Here is a 20,082-nt window from a genome sequence, read left to right on the forward strand (position 1 = left end):
GGATACCGTCAAGTATCTCCAGTTGGTTGGTGGTGGGCCATGGGCAACTCTTGACAAGCATCCACCTACATTGACTGTCAAGGTCAGCCATGGAACTGCAGCCAATCCCAGCTCCTGGACAAGTGTACCTATAAAGCCCACATGTATTCTTGCTGATAGATGAAGAGGTCCTTGTAGCAGCTGAAATGGGTCTGCCAAAAGGCCTCTCATCAAGGCACGGAGCTGCTCAGCTGGTGCAATGGAACTGCAGCATGAGACTTCAACATGCTGTGGGCAAATGGAACCCCATATATTTTGAGAACTGTCACTCTACGGCAGGGGATAATTGCTCATAAGAGATGCTTGTGACGAAGTTACATTGACTGAACTGTCTCGGGATAAGTTTGCCTTTCAGAAGGAGTGGTTATATTCAAGTATGTTGGGTCCGCAATACACACACTTCTTTCTGTGAAGAATGCCTTCTACAGCCCCTACAGCTTCTACTTGCTTCTACTTTTGAGGATGCTGTCCTCCTTTGTAAAGATTCTACTTTGAAGAAACAAACAAACAAAGGAAGAACAATACCTAAACTACTCCGGGCTTCAAGAGTCTCTTGCACAGACGCCACACTTTGCCTGCAACGGAAGCTCTTGAGCGATAAATTATTCCCTCACTCTCCTAACCTAGTCTTGTAGGCAGCAACCCTCTGTTAAGTCTTGTGCCTTAATTTAAACCTTGCTGCAACAGTGCAAAGCATTCCCACCTACAAAAGAGTCACATTTGCCACTAAAATTAGCTGGAACATGTGTCATTTTGCGAATTCAAAAGGAAAAGAAAACACGGAAACAAAAGAGGCTTGGGCAGAACAAGCACCTTGTGTGTTAATGTCCCTGCGGTAGGATGAAATCATTAGCTCCGTTTTTTGTTACCTTTACAATGTCTAAAGCGCTGCCTTTTCAAAAGGCGCCCTGCCAAGAAGGCCGCTCCTTCCTCTCTGTCAATGCAGCTCCTCACTGGGCCCTGTAATCACAGCAAACTCTACTAATAGGAAGCAATTCCCAGCAAGGACTTGGTTCTGGGGGTTGCCCAAACAGCTAGGGAAGGGACAAGCTTTGTCAAGCTGACAAGGGCTTTCTCTAAGGCAAGCCAGCTTCCACCTGTTCACTGAAGAATGGCTTGGATGTAGTGGTAAGGAGAGGCAAGGGAGAGCAGAAGAGGAGGAGGAGGAAGAGGAGCTTACCTGAAACTGTTCTTAACCTGAGGTACTACTTTAGCTAATGGGGTCTCCCACTGCAGCCACGTGATTTCTGTTCTCATCCTGAAGCAAAGTTCTTAACCTGAGGTACTATTTCTGGGTTAGCGGGGTCTGTAACCTGAAGCGTATGTAACCTGAAGCATCTGTAATCCAAGGTACCACTGTACAGTTATTGTGGCATGAATCCATGCTTGCAATTGTGACAGAAATTCTCACAACCAAGAGTCTTAGGTAAGGAAAGGGCAGAACTTTTTTCCAATCAGAGAAGCAATTGCGGCAGCCGAAACCTTTCTCAACCATAGCAAAACACTTCACAAAACACTTAGTTGGATGCTAGGTATACTGTACAACTGCAACGCTTGCTAATCCACAGTATCTTCGCAAGGGAAGAGGATGGAGAGAAAACCAGAACAATTCCCCACACCTCTGTGACCTCACAGTCACACCCCCTTGACTTCCTAGCAGCCCTGCCAATTCTGGTGGGCACCAAACTCTAAGCCATTTTTAGCCTTTGTCAAAAATCAACATTTGCAATGCTCCTTGCTGCAGTTTGCCGATTCCAGCCTAAAAACACATGGCCTGGCATTATTTTACTTATACTTCATTTAACACCCAGGCCATACATTTGTTGGTAAGGCTGACTGAACGGAATACCCCTTGTTTATTTTATTTTGTTTATCTAGAAATAACTATCCCTGCCCTTCTAATGTCAATGTACTACTCAGAGCTCTTTAGCAACATTTTAAAACCACAGTACACTAAATATATATATATCAGAAATGGAAAGAATCCAACAGCAAACACACATCAAACATCCATTTAGAAGCTGCAGTGAACAAGATCGTAAGACCTTAGCAGGCAAACGCCTGCCAGAATGCCAATTCAAAGGCTAGCCTATAGATTTCTCATCCCCACCCACTTTATTTTCCTCTATTTGTGGTTTAAAATGTGGGTAAATACGGCAAGGAGTAGGGTGACTAGTTACATGTTGTGCATGCTAATTCATATGGCTATACACCAATGCAGAAATAATTGCTGTGATTTAAACAGAAGCATAATAAATCTTACCAAGAATGGGGAAGATGACTGTGAGCTGGGACTCTGCTACACAGCTGCAAATTATACGTTTTAAATGTGTTGTGCGATATACAAATGTGACAATAGATGGCGACAATGAGCTATGCAAAATTCAATGTATTTTTCAAAATGTTTTTTTTTTGAAAAGCATTTTCACAGCGTTTTTTAAAAATGTTTTTAATGTGTGACATTTTAATGTATTTTTAATCTTTGTTGGAAGCCGCCCAGAGTGGCTGGGGAAACCCATCCAGATGGGCAGGGTACAAATAAATAATAATAATAATAATAATAATAATAATAATAATAATAATAATGTGTGTTTGTAGATTCCAGGTTACCCATGTGTCCACTTCAAGGCTTTTCTTGCTCTCTTTAATAGATGCTTCAGCTGGAGACTCCTTCAAAGAGAGGCCTGTCCTCTTTGAAGTAGGGCAAATGTTCTCCTAGCTCAGGATGGTGGTGGTTGAAACAACGAATAATCTGACGCAGTAATCGTGTCAGAGGGAGTGCACACCTGTGCAAATGTGTGTGACAGAGCAGGTACACTTTCCCTCCAACATCTCTCCAATGAAAATAGGGACATCCTAGTCCATAATGATAATTATAATCATAATTTATTTATACCCCACCCATGTGACTGGGTTGTCCCAGCCTCTATGGGTGGCTTCCAACATATATAGGACATTTAATATTAAAAAAACAAAACTCAAAATACTTCCCTATACAGGGCTGCCTTTGTATAGTTTATCTCCTTGACTTGGGGCTCACAGGACTCCATTTCTCCAATGAAAATGGAAAAATCCTAAGGAAAAGTGGGATACTCCTGAATCAAATCAGAAACAGGATGGCTTTTGTAAAACCGGGACTGTCCCTGGAAAATAGGGGCACTTGGAGGGTCTCTGCACATAGACATGCAAGTATATATCGTGGGAGGCAGACAGAAGTGAAAACCACTGCGCTCCAAATGAGCATCTGTTCTGTACAAGATTTATCATTTTATTGTTATTTATTACATTTTTCAAGGACTCTTCTCTCCCAAAGGAGCCCAGGGCACTTAACAGAATGAACGGAAATAAAAGAAAAACAATTCCAGCCTGTACTGCAAGAAATCTCATTTAACACATTTCTTTAGATACCGTTCGTTAGAAGCAGTGGAACTGCTTGCAAAGCCTGTGATAGGACTAAGGCACGTCTAAAAGGAACCATTACATGGAGGTAAAGGTAAAGGGACCCCTGACCATTAGGTCCAACCGTGGCTGACTCTGGGGTTGCGGCGCTCATCTCGCTTTATTGGCTGAGGGAGCTGACGTACAGCTTCCGGGTCATGTGGCCAGCATGACTAAGCCGCTTCTGGCGAACCAGAGCAGCGCATGGAAACGCCATTTACCTTCCCGCCGGAGCGGTACCTATTTATCTACTTGCACTGGCATGCTTTCGAACTGCTAGGTTGGCAGGAGCAGGGACCGAGCAACAAGAGCTCATCCCATCGCAGGGATTCAAACCGCCGACCTTCTGATCGGCAAGTCCTAGGCTCTTGTGGTTTAACCCAAAGTGCCACCCGCATCCCATTTCATGGAGGAGAGGTCCACAAAAGGCTACTCGCCAACAATGGCGATGCTTCTGCAGACCAGCTGGCAGAAACCACAGGAGGGGAGAGTGCGCTGGTGCTTGGGTCCTGTTTGTAAGTTTCCCCATAGGCATCTGGTTGGCCACTGTGAAACCAAGAAGCTGGACTACATGGTTCAGTGGCCTGATCCACCAGGGGTCTTCTTATGTTCTTGTATCCAGTGGCGTAGCGTGGGTTGTCAGCACCCGGGGCAAGGCAAGTAATTTGCGCCCCCTAACCTGTGGATTTGCCCCCCTAACCCTAACCCCCAGATGTTGCGCCCGGTGCGGCCGGCCCCCCCTGCACCCCCCACGCTACGCCACTGCTTGTATCGCCTGGCTGTGAGTCGTGAAGGCCACTCCCTGCAAGGCCCTTTCCACCTGGCCTGGTGGTGAGGCCCAGACTCGCCGGCTCTACTAAAGGGGCTCTTGGTGAGACCAGGGGAACATCGCTATGCCTGACAATAAACCCTAACTATGGGATTCTTTTGCCCCATCTTTTTGTGCCTGCCAAACAGCCGTGTCACCTTATGACAATGACTTATTCTTTTCTTAATTATGCTGTTTTAAATGTGTATTTTATATTTGACTTCATTTAGTAATGCTTTTTTTCTTTCTGAAATGTTTAAGATTTTGTTTTTTTTGGTTAGCTTTGTTTTAAATATGTATTCTGTAGTTGACCTCCTTTGTAATGTTTTATTTTGAAATCTAAGATAATATTTCAGTTTTCTGTTAATTACAGTGGTACCCGTTCGCAACATGAAAAGAGAACAACCCGCAGTGGCACGTCTGTGCGGGTTGTGATTCGCTGCTTCTGTGCACGCGCATGATGTCATTTTGCGCTTCTGCGCATGCGCGAGCGGCGGAACCCAGAAGGAACCCTTACCGGTACTTCTGGGTCGCCACGGGACGTAACCTGAAAGGACGTAACATGAAGAGGACGTAACATGAGGTATGACTATATGTTGCTTTGACTGTATACTCTATATTTGACTTTCTTCAGAAATGTTTGATTCTGGCTTGTTTTATTGATGTTTTAATATGCCATAAACCACTTTGAGATTTTTCTTAAAAATATAAAGCAGTATAGAAATGAAATAAATGAAATAAATGAATAAATAAATAAATAAATTATAGAGCTGTTTTTGAACCCCAGCTCTTTTTGGACTACAACTCCTATCATCTCTAGCTAGCAGGACCATTGGTCAGGGATGATGGGAATTGTAGTCCAAAACAGCAGGAGACCCAAGTTTTGGAATCCCTATTATAGAGGAAGGGCATAGGTCTGCAATGGACAAAACCTCCAACAACCTTCACATCTAACATATTTTAAATGACACATGTGCTAGGTTTTGCTTTGTGAATGCTGACATTATAAAATCAGTAATAATAATAATAATAAAATTTTAAAAAGCAGTGGAACTGATGTGTGAGAAGTCAGCCTGCTAACCTTGCGAATGCAGCTGAAAATGCTTTTCTCTCTGGGAGGGGTGGGGAATGGCAAACACATAAGCGGACACCTTGCGCCTTGCAACACCAGCACGTTCAAACCGGCATTGCGATAGAGCGCCAAGGAGTGCCAAGTATGATGAATGGGGTTTTGTTTTGTTTTGTTCTGGGAAAGAAAGCAAACTCATCCATTTTGCAGGCTGATATCATCGGAGAAGTTGCCCAGGCAGTTTGAAGAGCCTTATCCAAGAGGAACGTTTCGTAGAGGTTCTGAATCTGAAGCAATGGTGGGCTGGGAAGGCTGGGATACTAGTCTAAGCGTGCAGTGAAAGCAATGGACAAGAGGCCCTTGACAGATGTCCCAGTGCTGCCCAAGCTTTTCTTCCCAGGCAGCTGGACCAAGTGTCCCCACACCTATGGCTCACCAAGCAGTTCCAGCAACCCACGGGCATGGCTGGCGTGCGTCCCGGGGGCATGGCGTGCCTGTTAGGATATAGTTCCGTTCCACCTTAAAAGGGTACAGGCATGACTGTTGTGTGTCACATGCCTGTTTACTTCCAGCACAGTCTGCTGGGAACTTCCGTTTGTATATTGCTTTTGCTTTCTGCTGTTTTGCTGGAGATGAAGGGAAGCAGACATGTTTTTTCCTTTGACCCTGCTGCTGAATAAAATGCTGTAAAATACTGCTTACATATGGCTTTGTCCACCTCTTCTGCTGTGAGAAGATTTATTCACTCTGCTGATAGAGTGTGCATGGGTCTCTAAACGTATCTGAGGCTCGTGTCACTGATTGATGCTGTTCCAAAGGAGACCGGTGATTGTCCGGCTGCCGGCCAGTGGCTGGAGCCAGCTGGGGGCCTGCCTGATGTCCCTGTCTCCCCGGCAGTATCCCAGCAGTGCCGCCCGCAGGGGCATGGTGTGCTGCCTGCGGGGCCATGGCGCCCGGCATGGTGGCAGGTGCGCGGCGCGTGTCCAGGGTGTGTAGCTGTGATAGTACCCCCTCCCCGATGGTGTGGGGGACGGTGTGCTCCCCCTGCACCCCCCGCGCCCAGCTGATCGTGCCTCGGTATGGCTTTTCCTATTATTCTGTATAAAGATGAGCAGATATTTACAACTGCACATGAACACACACCTGTGTAAGCAAGGAATGTAGAAGCAATCACAGCAAACCTTGCTAGTGGCAGAAACAGTGCTAAGTGACTACAGTGGTACCTCGGGTTACATATGCTTCAGGTTACAGACTCTGCTAACCCAGAAATAGTACCTCGGGTTAAGAACTTTGCTTCAGGATGAGAACAGAAATTGTGCGGCGGCAGCAGGAGGCCCCATTAGCTAAAGTGGTGCTTCAGGTTAAGAACGGACCTCCAGAACAAATTAAGTTCTTAACCCGAGATACCACTGTACTGGCAGCAATGACTAGCGACCAACCTTTCAACTACCGTACTGTCAGAGGCGTAGCATGCATGGCTTGTGCCTGGCGTGTGCCCAAGTGCAGGGCTGCGCTGTGCTCCTACCTGCCTGTGACCCTCGGCGAGCACAAACAGGCATACACACCTGAAAGGCACACTCACACAGCCCTGCCAGCCCCCCACTGCTTTGCGATGCTGAAGGCTATGTGAGGACTATGCAACAGGCATGCGCCATGAACAGGAAGGGTACGTCCCTGTTGCATCCTCACACATGCTCCTTGGATACATGTGTGTTGCACCCGCCAAGAGCTGCGGGTGGCTAGGGGCGCAGCAGCATGGGGCTGGCAGGGTGGGGGGAGCAAAATGCACCCCCATGCATCTGGGGGCACCACCCCTGTGGCCCTCCCTACACGAGTCCACTGCTGACTGGTTAGTATTCGTCTACACCTGTCTAAGGCTAAGGCCACTCATAGCATACATTAAAGCCAGGCATAGCCACACTTGGCCCTCCAGCTGTTTTGGGACTACAATGCCCATCATCCCTGACCACTGGTCCTGTTAGCTAGGGATGATGGGAGTTGTAGTCCCAAAATGGCTGGAGTGCCAAGTTTGGCCACCACTTCATTAAAGCACTATGGTACACTTTTGACATCCATGGCTTCCCCCAAAGAATTCTGGGAGATGGAGCTTGTTAATGGTGCTGAGAGTTGTTATTCCCAATACAGCTTGGGTCCCACGAAGGAAGAGAGGTGAGATCTAAAGGTACAGAAATATTTTAAATTTCCTCATCCAAAAACAGCATAATCCTATGTATGTTCACATGGAAGTGAGTAATTCAATAGTTAACGGGGATTATGCCGAGAAAAGTGAGCCTACTCAGATGTAAGGTCTATTGAGTTCAATGAGAGTTCCTTCCAGCTAAGCGTGTAGAGAGCTGCAACCTTAAAGGTAAAGGGACCCCTGACCGTTAGGTCCAGTCATGGACAACTCTGGGGTTGCGGCGCTCATCTTGCTTTATTGGCCGAGGGAGCCAGCGTACAGCTTCCGGGTCATGTGGCCAGCATGACTAAGCTGCTTCTGGCGAACCAGAGCAGTGCACGGAAATGCCATTTACCTTCCCACCGGAGTGGTACCTATTTATCTACTTGCTCTTTGATGTGCTTTCAAACTGCTAGGTTGGCAGGAGCAGGGACTAAGCAATGGGAGCTCACCCCATCGTGGGGATTCGAACTGCCGACCTTCTGATTGGCAAGCCCTAGGCTCTGTGGTTTAACCCATAGCACCACCCGTGTCCCAGCTGCAGTCTTAATGAACCTCAAATGCAGGTTGTAAGTAGGAGAAATTTAAGCTCAATTTCCCCATCAAACTCAATGGGAGTTTAAAGTTGAAATCCTATGCTGGCTTACCGAGGAGTAAGCCCCATTGAGAACACCTTCCACTCTGAAGTACATAACTGGATGGATCATGCCTCTGTTTGGGTCAGAATATTAGGTCACAAAACTTTTCATTCCAACATTACATTGATTTAAGGGCCATTATTCAAAAAACAATCAGCTAATTGCCAATGTTCCTAAACTTGTACTATGCTAATTTTATCCTTTCTGGGGATAAAAAAAATATATGTTTCATTCCTCTAAACTAGTCACGTACCAGTGGTAGTTTATTTTTATGGCTCTTAGCAGATTTATAGTCCAAAATATCATTCTCCTACATGTGAAAGTACATTTTCTCGTGTTTGGTGTAACAAAAATGTGTCAGGAGTAGTTCACTGCCACCCACCCCAGCAACCCATATGCTAATACTTAAAGCCAAATCTGAGGAAACCTTCGATATTCAAGGAATAATTTTTTTGGTATATAAATGAGCAAACAATGTGGAAACTAGAGACAGGCAGTTCCCAGTTTACGTGGGGGTTACGTTCCGAAGCCCCACGTGTCTAAGTGAAATCACAAACAGTGGTACCTTGTGTTAAGAACTTAATTTGTTCTGGAGGTCCGTTCTTAGCCTGAAACTGTTCTTAGCCTGAGGTACCACTTCAGCTAATTGGGCCTTCCGCCGCCACACGATTTTTGTTTTCATCCTGAAGCAAAGTTCTTAACCCGAGGTACTATTTCTGGGTTAGCGGAGTCTGTAACCTGAAGCGTCTGTAACCTGAAGCATCTGTAACCCGAGGTACCACTGTATACCTGAAACACCATTGGAAAAGCCTGCAAACACCCTCCAAACCTCTGGAACCCCTGGAAAAACTCTTTAAGAAACCAGCAGCACTTATGAGATGCCAAACTCCACCACAATCACTACCCTCCAAACTTCCAAGCTCAAAATTCCAATTCTCCACAGGCTTCAATGGTCAGTGCAAGGGCTCCTGGGATTGAACTTGCAAAGGCTTGTGGGATTGCTAGGCACTGTTTCCATGTATTTTTGTTTTGTTTTTTTGCCCTTTCTGCATTCTTTTAGGGCTGTTTTGCCATTTTTTTTCTAGTTTGGGCACAATGCACGTGTGAAGGCCTGCATCCATTGAACCTGTGTAAATGGTGAGTTGCCTGCATTCACATAAACATAAGAAGTTTGAAGCAGCCCTCATAAGCAAAACTCCTAATAATGGGGAGCAGGAATGCTATTTGAGGCAGGGCAAGGAGAAGAGTCCTGTTGAACTCAGGACTGTTCTACTCTACCAGCTGGCCCCATACAAGGCACAGTCTGGGCCGGTGGAGATCCTCTCTGCTTTCCTTTGGAAGCACCTTCACGACAATGGTTTGGAAACTTGCAGAATATGGCAGTTAGCACACTTTTAGGAAACAGGTGTTTGGATCACATGCTATTATACACCAGTTAGATCGGCTGCCTGTTTATTTATGGACCCAGCACAACGTGCTGATTTAAAGCCTGACTTGGCTATCTGAGGAAGCTACAGCGGTACCTCTAGTTGCAGACACGATCCATTCCGGGGTGCCGTTCGCACCCTGAAAAGTCCGCAACTAGAGTGGTGCTTCTGTGTACGAGCAGAGTGTGATAGAGCACTTCTGCACATGTGTGAAGCATGCAGAACGCTTCTGCGTGTGTGGTGAAACCTGGAAGTATACACTTCCAGGTTTGTCACGTTCGCAAGCCGAAAAGACGCAACATGAACCTAACGCAACATGAGGTATGACTGTATCTGCACCCTGCCCTGCTTGTAAGATTGGCATCTGAGGCCCCTGCTTTGTGTTCCACTGGTGAGAGTTGTTAAACTGGTGAGCACCAGGGACAGAGTCTTTCTTGTGGTGGCCCTGCATTTCTTGAACACCATCTCCAGGGAGATACCTTGTTTTGGAACACAGGAAGCTGCGTTACATTGGAGTATCTTGTTCAGTATTGTCTACACCAGGGTTTCCCAAAGTTGGGTCTCCAGCTGTTTTCGGACTACAGTTCCCATCATCCCCGAACACTGGTCCTGCTGGCTAGGGATGATACGAGTTGTAGTCCAAAAACAGCAGGAGACCCAAGTTTGGGAAACCCTGGTCTACACGGTCTCTCTCAGTCCTATCCAGGGGATATGCTACATGACCATTTGGAAAACCACAAAGACTTTTTCTTCTGGTGGTCTGCATTCAGGTGGTGTTATGGAGCTGAGCTGCTATAGACGCTGATCTGCCGCTGCTACACTTAATGCAATGTTATTATTTCAATAACTGGAATCTTAGTATATGGCTTAGGTAGCAAGCTGCCTAAAAGGCGGGACATAAATCTAGTAAACTATCAAACAAGCAAACAAAACTACTCTTGGGAAGTCTCTCTCTCAGGCGTGGCTCCTGTGAAAGTGGAATAACTCTGCATTCATTCCCAGGAGGGCTGATGCTAAACGCAAGCGCTGCTTTTGCCATCTCACCTGAAACAAACTTATGTATAGAAGCTTCTCCTGTTGTCGTTTATTAGTAGTCCATCTCCCCTGCCACGTGGCGAGAGCTTTCCAAGGGACCATGGGCATAGCTAGGTATTTTTTGGGGGGGGGGTAGGACTTTTGTCGGGGGAGGGGGTGCAGAACCGACCTGATTAGTCAGTTAAGTATTTATATTACTTCATTCAGGGGGCGGGGCAGCTGCTCCTCCCTGCACCCCTGGCTACACCCATGCAAGGGACCCAGCTGAGGTCAAGGTTCAAACGCCACCACTTGTGAAAAGCTGCAGGGATTCCAGACTCCATCCCGATTCAGAGACCGATAGTGTCCTGCTGGTGAGTGGAGCGCAGCTTTTCTTACTGGGGTGCCACAGACGGAGTAGGAGAAGAAACAGCTTTGCCTCTGCCTTCCGGGGTCCACCATTCCACAGCCCCCACCACTACCCACAGCTAAGTCACAGTCACCCAAGAACTGCAACATCAGGCGGTGGCTTGCGCACCTGAACCAGCCTCCCAGGTTCACAAGCGCATGCAGAACTTTCGCATCGCTTCAAGCGCAGGTCAGTGGAGACCGCTCACACGTTCAGCTAAACCCAAGAGTCGCCAAGCATTACAGGGTGAGCTGCGTGTGTGGACCAGGGAGGGGAGAGAGGTTCTCGGCTACCCAGGCACGCCACCCACCCTGTCCTTCCGCAGATGCTCCAATAAAAGCGACAAACGCCTGCCTCGAGTCGTCGGGGTCCCCGTGACACGCCGCGCCTCTCCACTCTCGCCAGGTCTCACCCCAGGACCGCCTCCAGCCTCCAAGGGGAAAGGTGGTTGTCCCAAATATCCCCACATGCAAGGGAACACCGAGGGCACCCAAAGCGCGGCTCTGGGAGTCAAAGTTGCGCACGAGCCCAGGACTCCAGAATCGGTCTCTTTCTCACGCACAATACACAGAGTCCTCTTTGCTGATCGGCACGTGGCCAGGGCGCAATGAACACCTCCCCACAAACGTCTTACGACCACCACCTCCAAAGCAGCAGAGCCCCGAGATTTCTTCGCCTTGCACCCCGCGCTCTCCCTAGGACGCATCGACTGCCACCCTCCTCCCTTCCTCGCCAATTCAAAGAGGGAGTCGCTCTTACCTTTGGGCGCCAGGTGACTCCGGAGCTCCCCTTTGCAAAGGACCCGAGCTCCCCACACTTTAGATGCTCCCCTTTCCCCTAGGTTGTGGGGTGGCGACGCTCCGATCCGAGGCAGTGGAACTGGGGCGCGCGGCTGCGAGGGTCTCTAACTGGAGCGCTGGAAGGGCGCGCGGAGTTCCGTGCTGCTCCAGCGCCGCGCTTTTTATCCCTCGCCCGCCCGCCTCCCCTCGGGGCGTTGCTTCGAGGGGCGGCCAGCGCGGGAGGGAGGGGGCCCCCTAGAGGAGAAGAGGCGCGAAGGCGGCGTGCCGGCAGGAGGAGCTGGTGGCAGCAGCGGGGAGTGTTGCTGCAGAGACCCCCCCCTTCCCCAACCCACGAAGGCTTCCCTCGCCTGGGCAGCCTCTTTGGCAGCTGCACCCAGGACGCGGAGGGGAGGGGAGTCCTGGGCATCGCTGCTGAATTACAGCAGCCAGAAAGCTCGAGGGCTCGCTTCCCCGCAGAGACACGGAGGGGAGAAGAGGACGGAGGCTGGAACAGGCTCAAGGATGTCGGACGGGGCGGGGAGACCCCCTGGTCTCCTCCTCTTGCCACCCCCTGGAATAACCGGCAGGCTGATGGAGAATGCCCTGCGACATCTAAAATTAGACACCTGCCACCCGCCCCATCAGATCCAGGAAGTGCCTCACTGAAGGTCAACAAGGTCGGAACCAGCAGGGTCCTTAACGGGAGATCCTAACCTAACCAACCACCGCTGGAGCTCTCTCTGTTGTTGTTGTTAAAAAATGAGTACATTTCCATTTTTAAATCCCACCCCCCGTCCCCATCTGTGAAAGCTCTTTGAGGAAAAAACGACAGGGAACCACTCTGAAATCTAGCAAGTGGGGCAGTATACCAAACAAACAAATAAAATTTAAACTATAAACGTATTTAAAAAATAAATAACATAATCGAAGGTATGATTCATGCCAGCTAGAAATCCCTTTCATTTCAATAGGATACTCAAAGCACATGTTTAACTCTCTTCTAGAAGTTAAGGGAATGAGAACTAGCTCTCTCTAACCTTGGATGAAACATGCCCTGTGTGTGTGTGTGTGTGTGTGGTTATGATAATCAAAAATATGCTAAAATTATGGTCGTGCTATGCAGCTGAAGGCTTACACAAATGGCTGAAAATTCGTTATAAGGCGTAGTCGGCTTCCAAAATCTATCCAGGTCCTTTGCAACTTTGGGACATTACTAAAGCTTGGGGTAGTAGTAATTAAGCAGGGATTACAACCTTTCTGTTTGCATGTCCATCATTTGAGACTGCGCTGTCAAGTGATGACTTGGACATGTGAGTAAACTGACAGAGACAAAACACTGCGTGCCACACCTCATACACAACACTTTTCAATGGGAGCAATTGACACATTGATTGCACTGGCTGTCAATTAACTGCCAGGGTAGCTTAAAGGTGTTGGTATTGCTGTACAAAGTCCTATATAGCTTGGGACTTGGTTCGCCTCAGCCCTTACATAGCCAACCAGTCCCTGCATTCCGCAGGAGTGAGCATGCTGCAGATACCATCCTGTCAATACAGTGGTACCTCTGGTTACAAACGCTTCTGGTTACGAATGCTTCAGGTTACGAGCTCCGCTAACCCAAAAGTAGCTGCTCCTGGTTGCGAATTTTGCCCCAGGATGCAAACGGAAACCGTGCGACGGAGGTGTGTGTGCAGCGGGAGACCCCATAAGCAAAAGCGTGCCTCAGGATAAGAACGGTTTCAGCTTAAGAACGGACCTCTGGAACGAATTAAGTTCGTAGGTCAATTCTTCATGATGCTAGAATCAGGCCTTTAGTGTGGTGATATCTGCTCATTGGAACCCCCTATATATTGGACAGGCACAACGTTTTTGTTTGATTTTTGGTGCCTGCTAAGGACGTTCCTGGAAGTGAGAGCTGGACCATAAAGAAGGCTGATCACCGAAGAATTGATGCTTTTGAATTATGGTGCTGGAGGAGACTCTTGAGAGTCCCATGCAAGAAGATCAAACCTATCCATTCTTAGGGAAATCAGCCCTGAGTGCTCACTGGAAGGACAGATCGTGAAGCTGAGGCTCCAATATTTTGGCCACCTCATGAGAAGAGAAGACTCCCTGGAAAAGACCCTGATGTTGGGAAAGATGGAGGGCACAAGGAGGAGGGGGCGACAGAGGACGAGATGGTTTAACAGTGTTCTCGAAGCTACCAGCATGAGTTTGAGCAAACTGCGGGAGGCAGTGGAAGACAGGAGTGCCTGGCATGCTCTGGTCCATGGGTCATGAAGAGACGGACACGACTAAACAATTAAACACCACGACGTTCCTCTTTCAACAAGTCTTCTAAATGGAAATCTTTATCTTAATTGGTATCCGTATTGATTTTCTGTGTGTGCCATTGTTGTTTTTATGGCTTTTAAAAAGAAAGTTTTTTATAGATGCAAGTGTTTTAATTGCCCCAAGCTAATTTTAATATTTTTTAAAATTGATTTTGTTGAGAGGTACACACTTGGAAAAAAGAATAGAAAGTGTAAAACGTAAAATATCACAGCCTAGAAGGACAAAAATACAGCACAGCTCTAAAAGAACTACAAAGTACTGACTCAATGTTTTAATTGATTTTATATATGCAACTATTCTATATATGTTTTATGACTTTGTATATTTGCTCCAGGATGCCTCATGGGAAACAAACAAACATGCAAACAATAGTGAATCATGCAGTGTTGAGTAATGCAGTGATGAAGAGAAACAAATGCCATTCAAGCATACATCAACCAGTCCAGGGAACCTCACTCTCAGCCTACAATATTAGCTACATCCAAGATCAGGAATTGTGTCCAGGGAGAGCTCCAGATGTTTTAGCTCTCTATCTGAGGCAAGAGTCCTCCAGTGAGTTTGAGGCTGCACCCCAAAGAAATGATGTGAGCAACGCACTCTTTCGCACCATAGAGTTTCGTGTCCAGGGGGTCCCTTTCTAGGGAGATTAAAGATAAAGATAAAACTTCATTTGCATTAGCCAATGGCCATAGCAACAGCAAAACATTACAGTATACGCAGAAAAGGAAATTTGATATGAGCACAATTTAAAGTCAGCCGTCAGTTAGTGGCCCTTATTCTGATTGCCCCTGCTATGAACCTAGCAACCTTTGCTGTTATCTGCTCATTTTGATCTGACAGAAAAAAGGACATTGTGGCAGTGGTTGAGCGCCCTGGGATGGTTAGTACGAGTGGGGTGATGATCTCGTTCCTCAGGTCTTTGTAGAGAGTGCAAGACAGGAGGGCGTGTGCCGCTGTTTCGGTGCTACCATCTCCAAAGGGGCAAAGACGTTTCTCAGGCAGGATCTTTTGGAATCGACCCTCAAGTACCGCAGATGGCAAAACATCCAGTCTTGCAAGTGTAAAAGCACATCTGTATTTTGGGATAATAAGTTTGTGCAGATATGGGGCCAGAGAATCAAAATGGAGAGGTGGAAAATGAACCTACCAAGGACAGAATTTCCTTATAGTGGCCAGGTTGTTCTGATGCTCGATATCTTTTAGATGTAGACCAATTAGACTGTTTGCTTTAGTAGGGCCCATAGTGACTAGGTGTTGTGGGGATAGGCCACAAGAGTGAAGTTTTTGATAGACGGTTTTAAGCCAGGCACTTTTATAGGAGTCTTGATGTACAGTGGTACCTCGGGTTAAGTACTTAATTTGTCTGGAGGTCCGTTCTTAACCTGAAACTGTTCTTAACCTGAAGCACCACTTTAGCTAATGGGGCCTCCTGCTGCTGCCGCGCCACCGGAGCACGATTTCTGTTCTCATCCTGAAGCAAAGTTCTTAAACCGAGGTAGTATTTCTGGGTTAGCGGAGTCTGTAACCTGAACCGTATGTAACCTGAAGAGTATGTAACCCGAGGTACCACTGTACTAGGGGAGTCTTGTATGGGATGTATGGGAGTCTTGATGTACTAGGGTTTCTAGGGAGATTATGCCACTCACTTAACTCCTGTGGTCCTTCCTTCAACCTCCTCCTGACTGCCCAGCAGTGCTGTTTTTCTAGAAAAAGGGGTTCCAGAACTCATCATGAACTTGTTCTCTTACAGTGGGAATGGCACCCACCTGAGAGGTGATGGAACTGAGTTCCAGTGACTTCTGGCTGGGGAAAAAAGCCCTGCCTCCCAGGCAGTGGCGTAGCGTGGGCTGTCAGCACGCGGGGCAAGGCAAGTAATTTGCGCCCCCTAACCCGTGGATTTGGGCCCCCTAACCCGTGGATTTGTGCCCCCTAACCCTAACCCCCAGATGTTGTGCCCGGTGCGGCCGGCCCCCCCTGCACCCCCCACGCTACGCCACTGCTCCCAGGCATCAAGGAAGCTCAGAATGGATGGTCCTGGAAGCAAAATTTAGGTTGCCAGGTAGGGTGCTAAAAGCTAGGGCCTCCAAGGTAGCTTCCTCTGAAAGAGGAATTCCTCCTCACTGGCCCAAATAGGACTAATTTAGCCAGCTAGCCCTGATGATTATCTAATGTTTATTGGATGTATTACCCCCCCCAATTGATTTTTGAATTCTGAATTTATTGTTATTCATGTTTTATACTGTATTTTATGCTGTGTTTTGTTGCATCAATTAAGTGTTTTAAATTTGTTGTTAACCGCCCTGAGCCCAGTTTTCTGAACCAGCAAGGGCAGGGTATAAATACAAATTTATTATTATTATTATTATTATTATTATTATTATTATTATTATTATCAGCTGGACAGGTGCCATTACGTAGTCTCAATGCTTGGATGAGCCAATAACGTTGGGAGGCAGAGTTTGGACCAGATAGGCACTGGGGAGAAATTTAGGACAGGCTGGGACTGTACAAAAAGGGATGGGTTCTGCTTGAACTGGGATGGAACCAGATTGCTGGCACTTAAAATAAAAACTTAAAATGATGGTGGGTGGGGGGAGCCAACAGGAGCTGAAGTGGTTCTGGTTTGGAGTGAAGCTTCCCCCTCACATCAAGAAACAGTTCAGCCTGAATACAACCTGATAATAAGTGAATATTTAAGTTTTGATAATAAATTTGAAACATCCTGCGCACTTAGAAGAATGATTGCACATGAAAGGCACAAGTTCTTCACTAGAACTCCGAGTGAGGGAGAAAGCACACTAACCCATCGGTGACCAACTTAGTTTAAAGCTGTTCCCACGAACTTCTGAATTTGTGGAGCTTTTGAATATCAAGATTAGCATGCAACATGAAGCCAGGCAGACAGATATCCAGATCACTGTGACTGTTTTAACCCTCGGGTGGGAAGCAGATTTGTAAGAACAAGTTGCTGAAAGCAATGGAGAGGATGAAGGCAGAGAAAAGCAAAATGGCAGCCTACAAAAATGCACTTGGCTGGCAAAACACTTGGTTTCTTCTTTGTTCTGACATATTAGGAATGTCAAAGCAGTTATGAAAAAAGGGATTACAATTGTTTGGGGTGGGAATGTTAATTGCTTGTTTAACAATTTCAGTTAGACCATTAATTCCAGAATCTAAAATTCCCTAGTGGCACCACTGGATGGAGATTTCCTTTCTGTAATCTACCATTTTTGAAGTACACACCTAAGGAGCAATCCTATGATTCCTGGGAGGGCATGCTTCCAGAGTTATAAAAGTAACCATATTGTCCTCTACTTCATAGGTCTGTGGGGCTATGACTCCGTATCTGTTAACTATTCTCTGATCCAAGTTGGCTTACATTTATTTTGTCATAAGGACATAGGTAAGCCCTTCTTGATCAGGCCAAAGGCCCACCTGATACAGCAATTCATGACTAGCCTTATCCTCCATGAATTTGTCTAATCCCCTGCTAAAGCTATCCAAGTGGGAGGACATCACAGTATTTTGTGGTAACCTTTGTCACTATTTATTTCTTTTATTGAATTTATATACCACCCTATACCCAGAGTGCAAGTAGATAAATAGGTACCACTCCGGCGGGAAGGTAAACAGTGTTTCCGTGTGCTGCTCTGGTGTCAGTGTTCCGTTTCGCCAGAAGCGGCTTAGTCATGCTGGCCACATGACCCGGAAAAACTGCAGACAAACGTCGGCTCCCTTGGCCAGTAAAGCAAGATGAACACCGCAACCCCAGAGTCGTTCACAACTGGACTTAACTGTCAGGGGTCCTTTAAGTTTTTTTTACCCAGAGGTCTCAGGGTGGTTTGCAGAATAAAATCACAATATACTGGTAAAACCACAAAATACGCAATCAAAGGAACAACAACAACCCAATAACCCCCCCCCCAAAAAAAAATCACCCACATTTTAAAAGGCCAGTTTGTGTACTGAAGTAGATATATTTGCATTTCAGTATTGTGGTGGTGGTTAAAAAAAGATTCCCTGCTCTCTCACTTTAGCTTACAGGCATAGTAGCCTGCCATCTGGACTGGCATGTTTTGGAGCTCCCAACTTTTAAGATTCAGGTTTCCAATTATCTGAATGCAGAAGCGAGAGTTAAAATCCGAGAGCTTCTGTAAAAAGGAATTATCCCAGGATGAATACATCGGATGTAAAACTTGCATATTGATTAATTCCTTTCCCCCCTGTTTTTTCATTTCAAAACAAATTTAACCACGAGTTTCAACTCCCCCTTCTCCCTTTGCTTCTCCCCTTCAACACTGCCCCTTTTTCTCCTTCAGAAGTGGATTTTGTGCCAAGGGTACACTTGCCCCTCTTCTTGGACTCACACTGGCATGTGGAGTGTTATTTGAGTCATGTGGTAGGATGGCTGAGTGTGCAGTTGGATTAAAAAATATATGCAGCTGGGGGGGGGGAAATTGTGCAGTTGGAAAGCAGAGAATATGCAGTGGGAAAAATGAGGGAAACGTATCCTGTTTATGTGCTTATTGAGCACTTAAGTGGCAGGCAGGGCTATTTTTCCAGTTGGAACTTGCCGGAACTCCGTTCCAGAACTTCTTAGAATTTTCCATTCTAAGAGAATGAGGGAGGAATTCATGGTGAGTTCCGGAACCTCTATAGCACTGACGACAGGAAACGTCAGGGATAGCATATACACAAATTATATCAGGCTAGAATGTGCTTAGCTTCCATACCTACAACAAACTGCCTAAACCATATTGAAAAACCATATACTTTTTGACTGAAACCTCCTGAGAGTTAATTGGGTCCTGCTCTTACTTTTCAGCACAATATTTGCACTTGCAAGCATATTGACATCAACACTAGGGGGTCTGGCTGGGGCATAGAGAAATCGAAATATTTCTGGCCCGCCCACCAGAAGTGACACGGTCAATCCAGGCAAGGGTCCCTAAGATTTACATCAAATAGGGTGACCCCCGCAGGGACCGCCAACTGGGAGGATGTTAGAATTCCTGCTCCATGATTGCAGTCATGGGATTTTTGTCTATCACATGACGCTGTATGTTTTAACTCCACGAAGTGGGAAGTGATGGAGACAGGATGTTTGTGTTACTGTGTTCTGTGAAGTGGGACTATTGTCCTTTGTTCTTTCTCTTTGCTGTCTGATGCTAGAGCGAGAGGGAGCCATGTTGCAGTGCTTCGTGTTTGTTTATATGTAAATAAAGTAGATTAGCCAAAATGCTGAGTTGCTGAGGTCTGTTACGCAAGCTGCGAAGACTATGCGGATCCCTAAGTGTGCCGGTGTTGGTTGGCATCGGTTGCTGTGATGTTCGGGCTGAAGAAAGCTTTTGAAGCTCCCAAACAAACAGGAGGGAGAGAACATGCCAGTCAGGCATGTGTCTCTGCCAGGGTCCTACTCGAGTATAGGATGAGCTCCTGACAGAGAGTGCCTTTGGCCCTGGCCCTGCCTGGGCATGTGGACATGCCCACTCCCCCCGAATCCCTTTGATGAGATACCCCAGTGTTTGGAGGGGCAGGTGGAGACTACAACCTCCCCTCCATCCAAGACAAAGGATTGCCCCAATGCCCAACCCAGTTGTGACAATTGCTGTGAGGTAGGCAAAAAACAACCTCCCCTCCATCCAAGACAAAGGATTGCCCAATGCCCAACCCAGTTGTGACAATTGCTGTGAGGTAGGCAAAAAACAACCTCCCCTCCATCCAAGACAAAGGATTGCCCAATGCCCAACCCAGTTGTGACAATTGCTGTGAGGTAGGCAAAAAACAACCTCCCCTCCATCCAAGACAAAAGATTGCCCCAATGCCCAACCCAGTTGTGACGATTGCTGTGAGGTAGACAAAAAACCACCAGGTCAGAGCCAACTTGCCCAGTGGACAAATTCCTACCTGGCCCCATAAAAATGGCGACCACCCTAGCCACAGCAAGG

General features: G+C 46.9%; 1 protein-coding gene across 2 annotated transcripts in view; it reads right to left on the bottom strand.

Moving 5' to 3' along the window:
- Positions 1-20,082, bottom strand: part of CACNG5 (calcium voltage-gated channel auxiliary subunit gamma 5) — a 60,563-nt gene that overhangs the window by 32,498 nt on the left and 7,983 nt on the right. The window contains exon 1 of one of the 2 annotated variants that reach the window (XM_083490503.1): positions 11,781-12,516. The exons of the other annotated variant lie outside the window; for it this stretch is intronic. The gene's annotated coding sequence lies outside the window, so the exon portion shown is untranslated. Of the gene's footprint in view, positions 1-11,780; positions 12,517-20,082 lie in introns of those variants that run through there. 2 annotated transcript variants of the gene reach the window in all.

The sequence above is a fragment of the Podarcis liolepis genome (assembly GCF_965112155.1).
Source record: "Podarcis liolepis genome assembly, chromosome: 2".
NCBI classification, from domain to species: domain Eukaryota; kingdom Metazoa; phylum Chordata; class Lepidosauria; order Squamata; family Lacertidae; genus Podarcis; species Podarcis liolepis.